Raw genomic sequence first — 7,478 nt, forward strand, 5'->3', positions numbered from 1 at the left:
TGCCACGAAGCTTCCGGAAGTCCGAGGGAGAGACGAAGTGGGGCCACGATGTGGCGCCACACTAGAGCGGCGCGGCCCGGGCCTTGGCCGCGCCGGCTCGTTGTGTGGGCCCCTCGTGTGGCCCCCTGACTTGCCCTTCCGCCTACATATAGTCTTCGTCGCGAAACCCCCAGTACCGAGAGCCACGATACGGAAAACCTTCCCGAGACGCCGCCGCCGCCAATCCCATCTCGGGGGATTCGGGAGATCGCCTCCGGCACCCCGCCGAGAGGGGAATCATCTCCCGGAGGACTCTTCACCGCCATGGTCGCCTCCGGAGTGATGAGTGAGTAGTTCACCCCTGGACTATGGGTCCATAGCAGTAGCTAGATGGTCGTCTTCTCCTCATGTGCTTCATTGTCGGATCTTGTGAGCTGCCTAACATGATCAAGATCATCTATCTCGTAATTCTATATGTTGTGTTTGTCGGGATCCGATGGATAGAGAATACTATGTTATGTTGATTATCAATCTATTACCTATGTGTTGTTTATGATCTTGCATGCTCTCCGTTATTAGTAGAGGCTCCGGCCAAGTTTTTGCTCTTAACTCCAAGAGGGAGTACTTATGCTCGATAGTGGGTTCATGCCTCCATTAAATCCGGGACGATGACGTGAAAGTTCTAAGGTTGTGGATGTGCTTGTTGCCACTAGGGATAAAACATTGATGCTATGTCCGAGGATGTAGTTATTGATTACATTACGCACCATACTTAATGCAATTGTATGTTGCTTGCAACTTAATACTCGGAAGGGGTTCGGATGATAACCTCGAAGGTGGACTTTTTAGGCATAGATGCATGCTCGGATAGCGGTCTATGTACTTTGTCGTAGTGCCCAATTAAATCTCACAATACTCATCATATCATGTATGTGCATGGTCATGTCCTCTCTATTTGTCAATTGTCCGATCGTAATTTGTTCACCCAACATGCTATTTATCTTATGGGAGAGACACCTCTAGTGAACTCGTGGACCCCGGTCCATTCTTTTACATTGAATACAATCTATCGCAATACTCATTCTACTGTTTTCTCGCAAACAATCATCATCCACACTATAATCTAATCCTTTGTTACAGCAAGCCGGTGAGATTGACAACCTCATCTAGTTTCGTTGGGGCAAAGTACTTTGGTTGTGTTGTGCAGGTTCCACGTTGGCGCCGGAATCCCTGGTGTTGCGCCGCACTACATCCCGCCGCCATCAACCTTCAACGTGCTTCTTGGTTCCTCCTGGTTCAATAAACCTTGGTTTCTTTCTGAGGGAAAACTTGCCGCTGTACGCATCACACCTTCCTCTTGGGGTTCCCAACGGACGCGTGTTGTACGCGTATCAAGCATTTTTTTACCCGGCGCCGTTGCTCGGGGAGATCAAGACACGCTGCAAGGGGAGTCTCCACAATCCAATATCTTTACTTTGTTTTTGTCTTGCTTTATTTTATTTACTTTCTTGTTTGCTGCATTATATCAAAACACAAAAAAATTAGTTGATAGCTTTACTTTATTTACTGTCTTGCTCTCTATATCAGAAACACACAAAAAAAATTAGTTACTTACATTTACTTTATCTAGTTTGCTTTATTTACTACTGCTAAAATGGGTACTCCTGAAAATACTAAGTTGTGTGACTTCACAACTACAAATAATAATGATTTCTTATGCACACCTATTGCTCCACCTCGCTACTACGAGCAGAATTCTTTGAAATTAAACACGCTTTACTTGAATCTTGTTATGCGAGAGCAATTTTTCGGTGTTAGTTCCGATGATGCTGCTGCCCATCTCAATAATTTTGTTGAATTGTGTGAAATGCAAAAGTATAAAGATGTAGATGGTGACATTATAAAATTAAAATTGTTTCCTTTCTCATTAAGAGGAAGAGCTAAAGATTGGTTGCTATCTCTCGCCTAAGAATAGTATTGATTCATGGACTAAATGCAAGGATGCTTTTATTGGTAGATATTATCCCCCTGCTAAAATTATATCTTTGAGGAGTAGCATAATGAATTTTAAACAATTGGATAATGAGCATGTTGCACAAGCTTGGGAAAGAATGAAATCTTTGGTTAAAAATTGCCCAACCCATGGACTGACTACTTGGATGATCATCCAAACCTTTTATGCGAGATCGAACTTTTCTTCGCGGAACCTATTGGATTCAGCTGCTGGAGGTACCTTTATGTCCATCACTTTTGGTGAAGCAACAAAGCTTCTTGATAATATGATGATCAATTACTCTGAATGGCACACGGAAAGAGCTCCACAAGGTAAGAAGGTAAATTCTGTCGAAGAAACCTCCTCCTTGAGTGATAAGATTGATGCTATTATGTCTATGCTTGTGAATGACAGGACTAATGTTGATCCTAATAATGTTCCGTTAGCTTCATTGGTTGCCCAAAAAGAACATGTTGGTATGAATTTCGTTAAAAATAACAATTACAATAATTCTAGGCCATATCCTGCTAATGGTAACTCTTATGGTAGATATGTTTCACCTAATGAGGAAAAGATGTTAGAAATTGAAAGATCCACCAAGAGCTTTATGCAATCACAATATGAGCAAAATAAATTATTTACTAAAACTATGAATGAACAATCTACCTTGTTGAAGAATATAGGAAATCAACTTGAAAATCTGAATATGGAGATTTCTGGGTTGCAAACTAAACTTGCAAATGCTGAAAACCAAATTTCATACATGTCTACGTCACAATCTTCTTTAATTAATAAAATGGCTGCTAAACCTGAGGATATTGAAAATAAAATTGTTACTACAGCAAATGCCATCCAAGTTAGAATTAATGAGAATATAAGATTGATGGCCGAATTGCATGCTAGGTGGGAAAGAGAAGAAAATGAAAAACTAGCTAAAGAGAATAATGTAGCTAAAGTTTGGACTATTACCACCACTAGAAATGATAATGCTCCACATGTTGCTGCACCTCCTACTAATAATGGTAAAATAATTGGTGTTGGCAATGTTTCCACTCCTAGTGCAAAGCGTGCAAAATTACTGAAACCGCTAAAACTGCTTGAAACTGCCTGTGATAAAACTGTTGAAATTTTTTCCAACATTGGGGATGATGATCCCATTGCTTTAGATTATAATGGTTTGGATTTTGATGATTGCCACATCTCCGAAGTTATAAAGTTCTTACAAAAACATGCTAAGAGTCCTAATGCTAGTGCTATAAACTTGGCTTTCACAAAACATATTACAAATGCTCTCATAAAAGCTAGAGAAGAGAAACTAGAACGTGAAGCTTCTATTCCTAGGAAGCTAGAGGATGGTTGGGAGCCCATCATTAAGATGAAGGTCAATGAATTTGATTGTAATGCTTTATGTGATCTTGGTGCAAGTATTTCCGTTATGCCTAAGAAAATTTATAATATGCTTGACTTGCCACCATTGAAAAATTGTTATTTGGATGATAATCTTGCTGATCATTCTACAAAGAAACCTTTGGGGAGAGTTGATAATGTTCGCATTACCGTTAACAATAACCTTGTCCCCGTTGATTTTGTTGTCTTGGATATTGAATGCAATGCATCTTGTCCCATTATATTGGGAAGACCTTTTCTTCGAACTGTTGGAGCTATCATTGATATGAAGGAAGGTAATATTAAATATCAATTTCCTCTCAAGAAAGGTATGGAACACTTCCCTAGAAAGAGAATGAAGTTACCTTTTGATTCTATTATTAGAACAAATTATGATGTTAATGCTTCTTCTCTTGATAATACTTGATACACACTTTCTGCGCCTAGCTGAAAGGCGTTAAAGAAAAGCGCTTATGGGAGACAACCCATGTTTTTACTACAGTATTTTTATTTTATATTTGAGTCTTGGAAGTTGTTTACTACTGTAGCAACCTCTCATTATCTTAGTTTTGTGCATTGTTGTGCCAAGTAAAGTCGTTGATAGTAAGGTTCATACTAGATTTGGATTACTGCGCGAGAACAGATTTCTTTGCTGTCACGAATTTCGACCTGCCTCTCTGTAGGTAGCTCAGAAAATTATTCCAATTTACGTGCGTGATCCTCAGATATGTACGCAACTTTCATTCAATTTGGGCATTTTCATTTGAGCAAGTCTGGTGCCTCAATAAAATCCATCTTTACGGACTGTTCTGTTTTGACAGATTCTGCCTTTTATTTCGCATTGCCTCTTTTGCTATGGTGGATGAATATTTCTTTGTTCCATTAATGTCCTGTAGTTTTGTGCAATGTCCAGAAGTGTTAAGAATGATTGTGTCACCTCTGAACATGTGAATTTTTATTATGCACTAACCCTCTAATGAGTTGTTTCGAGTTTGGTGTGGAGGAAGTTTTCAAGGATCAAGAGAGGAGGATGATACAATATGATCAAGGAGAGTGAAAGCTCTAAGCTTGGGGATGCCCCAATGGTTCACCCCTGCATATTTTAAGAAGACTTAAGCGTCTAAGCTTGGGGATGCCCAAGGCATCCCCTTCTTCATCGACAACATTACCAGGTTCCTCCCCTGAAACTATATTTTTATTCCATCACATCTTATGTGCTTTGCTTGGAGCGTCTGTTTGTTTTTGTTTTTGTTTGAATAAAATGGATCCTAGCATTCATTGTGTGGGAGAGAGACACGCTCCGCTGTTGCATATGGACAAATATGTCCTTAGGCTTTACTCATAGTATTCATGGCGAAGGTTGAATCTTCTTCGTTAAATTGTTATATGGTTGGAATCGGGAAATGCTACATGTAGTAATTCTAAAATGTCTTGAATAATTTGATACTTGGCAATTGTTGTGCTCATGTTTAAGCTCTTGCATCATATACTTTGCACCCATTAATGAAGAAATACAAAGAGCTTGCTAAAATTTGGTTTGCATATTTGGTCTCTTGATACGTCTCCAACGTATCGATATTTTCTTGTGTTCCATGCCACATTATTGATGTTATCTACATGTTTTATGCACACTTTATGTCATATTCGTGCATTTTCTGGAACTAACCTATTAACAAGATGCCGAAGTGCCGATTCTTTGTTTTCTGCTTGTTTTTGGTTTCAGAAATCCTAGTAAAGAAATATTCTCGGAATTGGACGAAATAAAAGCCCGGAGGCCTATTTTCTCACGAAGCTTCCGGAAGACCGAAGACGAGACGAAGAGGGGCCACGGGGTAGCCAAACCCTAGGGCGGCGCGGCCCCACCCCTGGCCGCGCCGGCCCGTGGTGTGGGCCCCCGTGCCGCCTCTCGACCTGCCCTTCCGCCTACATAATAGCCTCCGTGACGAAACCCCCGGTACCGAGAGCCACGATACGGAAAACATTATCGAGACGCCGTCGCCGCCGATCCCATCTCGGGGGATCCTGGAGATCGCCTCCGGCACCCTGCCGGAGAGGGGAATCATCTCCCGGAGGACTCTACGCCGCCATGGTCGCCTCCGGAGTGATGAGTGAGTAGTCTACCCCCGGACTATGGGTCCATAGCGAGTAGCTAGATGGTTGTCTTCTCCCCATTGTGCTATCATTGTCGGATCTTGTGAGCTGCCTATCATGATCAAGATCATCTATATGTAATTCTATATGTTGCGTTTGTTGGGATCCGATGAATAGAGAATACTTGTTATGTTGATTATCAAAGTTATGCTTATGTGTTGTTTATGATCTTGCATGCTCTCCGTTTCTAGTAGAGGCTCTGGCCAAGTTGTTACTCTTAACTCCAAGAGGGAGTACTTATGCTCGATAGTGGGTTCATGCCTCGCATTAACATGCGGGACGAGTGACGAGAAAGTTCTAAGGTTGTGTTGTGCTTGTTGCCACTAGGGATAAAACATTGATGCTATGTCTAAGGATGTAGTTGTTGATTACATTACGCACCATACTTAATGCAATTGTCCGTTGCTTTGCAACTTAATACTGGAGGGGGTTCGGATGATAACCTCGAAGGTGGACTTTTTAGGCATAGATGCGGTTGGATGGCGGTCTATGTACTTTGTCGTAATGCCCAATTAAATCTCACTATACTCATCATGATATGTATGTGCATTGTTATGCTCTCTTTATTTGTCAATTGCCCAACCGTAATTTGTTCACCCAACATGCTTGTTCGTCTTATGGGAGAGACACCTCTAGTGAACTGTGGACCCCGGTCCAATTCTCTTTACTTGAAATACAATCTATCGCAATACTTGTTTCTACTGTTTTCTCTGCAAACAATCATCTTCCACACAATACGGTTAATCCTTTGTTACAGCAAGCTCGGTGAGATTGACAACCTCACTCGTTTCGTTGGGGCAAAGTAGCTTGGTTGTGTTGTGCAGGTTCCACGTTGGCGCCGGAATCTCCGGTGTTGCGCCGCACTACATCCCGCCGCCATCAACCTTCAACGTGCTTCTTGGCTCCTCCTGGTTCGATAAACCTTGGTTTCTTTCCGAGGGAAAACTTGCTGCTCGTGCGCATCATACCTTCCTCTTGGGGTTGCCCAACGAACGTGTGAAATACACGCCATCAAGCATCTTTTCTGGCGCCGTTGCCGGGGAGATCAAGACACGCTGCAAGGGGAGTCTCCACTTCTCAATCTCTTTACTTTGTTTTTGTCTTGCTTTATTTTATTTACTACTTTGTTTGCTGCACTAAATCAAAACACACAAAAATTAGTTGCTAGCTTTACTTTATTTACTGTCTTGCACTCTATATCAAAAACACAAAAAAATTAGTTGCTAGCTTTACTTTATTTACTGTCTTGTTTGCTATATCAAAAACACAAAAAAAATTAGTTACTTGCATTTATTTTACTTGATTCATCATGTTTCCTTTTAATTTTACCACAAAAGACATACCGGTAGGACAAGGGTCTATAATTGGGAGGAACAATATAGAAGAATTTTTCACCCATGTTAGTACTATTGAAGATTTTGAAGATAGACACTTGGTAGACCTTGCTCCCACTTATGAAATTGCTGCCGCGCATTTAGTTCGCTTGTTGGAAACCAAATTTGTTAATCTCAATCCTATAATCCAACATATGTTTTTCACACTTGGTGATATGGAAGAAGGGGAAAAGAAAGATTTTGTTTTAGAAACCCTTCTTAGAGAATTTGGTGGTCTAGCAAGAGAAGCTAGAAAGGTCTTTGCTAAATTTAATATGCTTGGTTCTCCTACTAATTTTGCTAGTCTCCTTGAAAAGATGGATATGGATAGAATAAGATACACTAATAATATTGATGATGGTGAGGAGATCAAAGCACCAATACCATGCAAGCTCCTAGCTATGAATGATGCACTAGAAAATAATTATGCTTGGCTTGTTCCTGAAAATTTGTTTGATGAGAGTAGCACACCTAAGACTAATGAAAAGGGAGATGCTAAAACTTATGTATCTAATATAATATGCCTAGTTGAGAAAACCCCACACCTCGCTGTAGAATGCACCACCCTTCGATAATACTTGATACACACTTTCTGC

This window comes from Lolium rigidum, chromosome 5 (genome assembly GCF_022539505.1).
Source record: "Lolium rigidum isolate FL_2022 chromosome 5, APGP_CSIRO_Lrig_0.1, whole genome shotgun sequence".
Classification (NCBI taxonomy): domain Eukaryota; kingdom Viridiplantae; phylum Streptophyta; class Magnoliopsida; order Poales; family Poaceae; genus Lolium; species Lolium rigidum.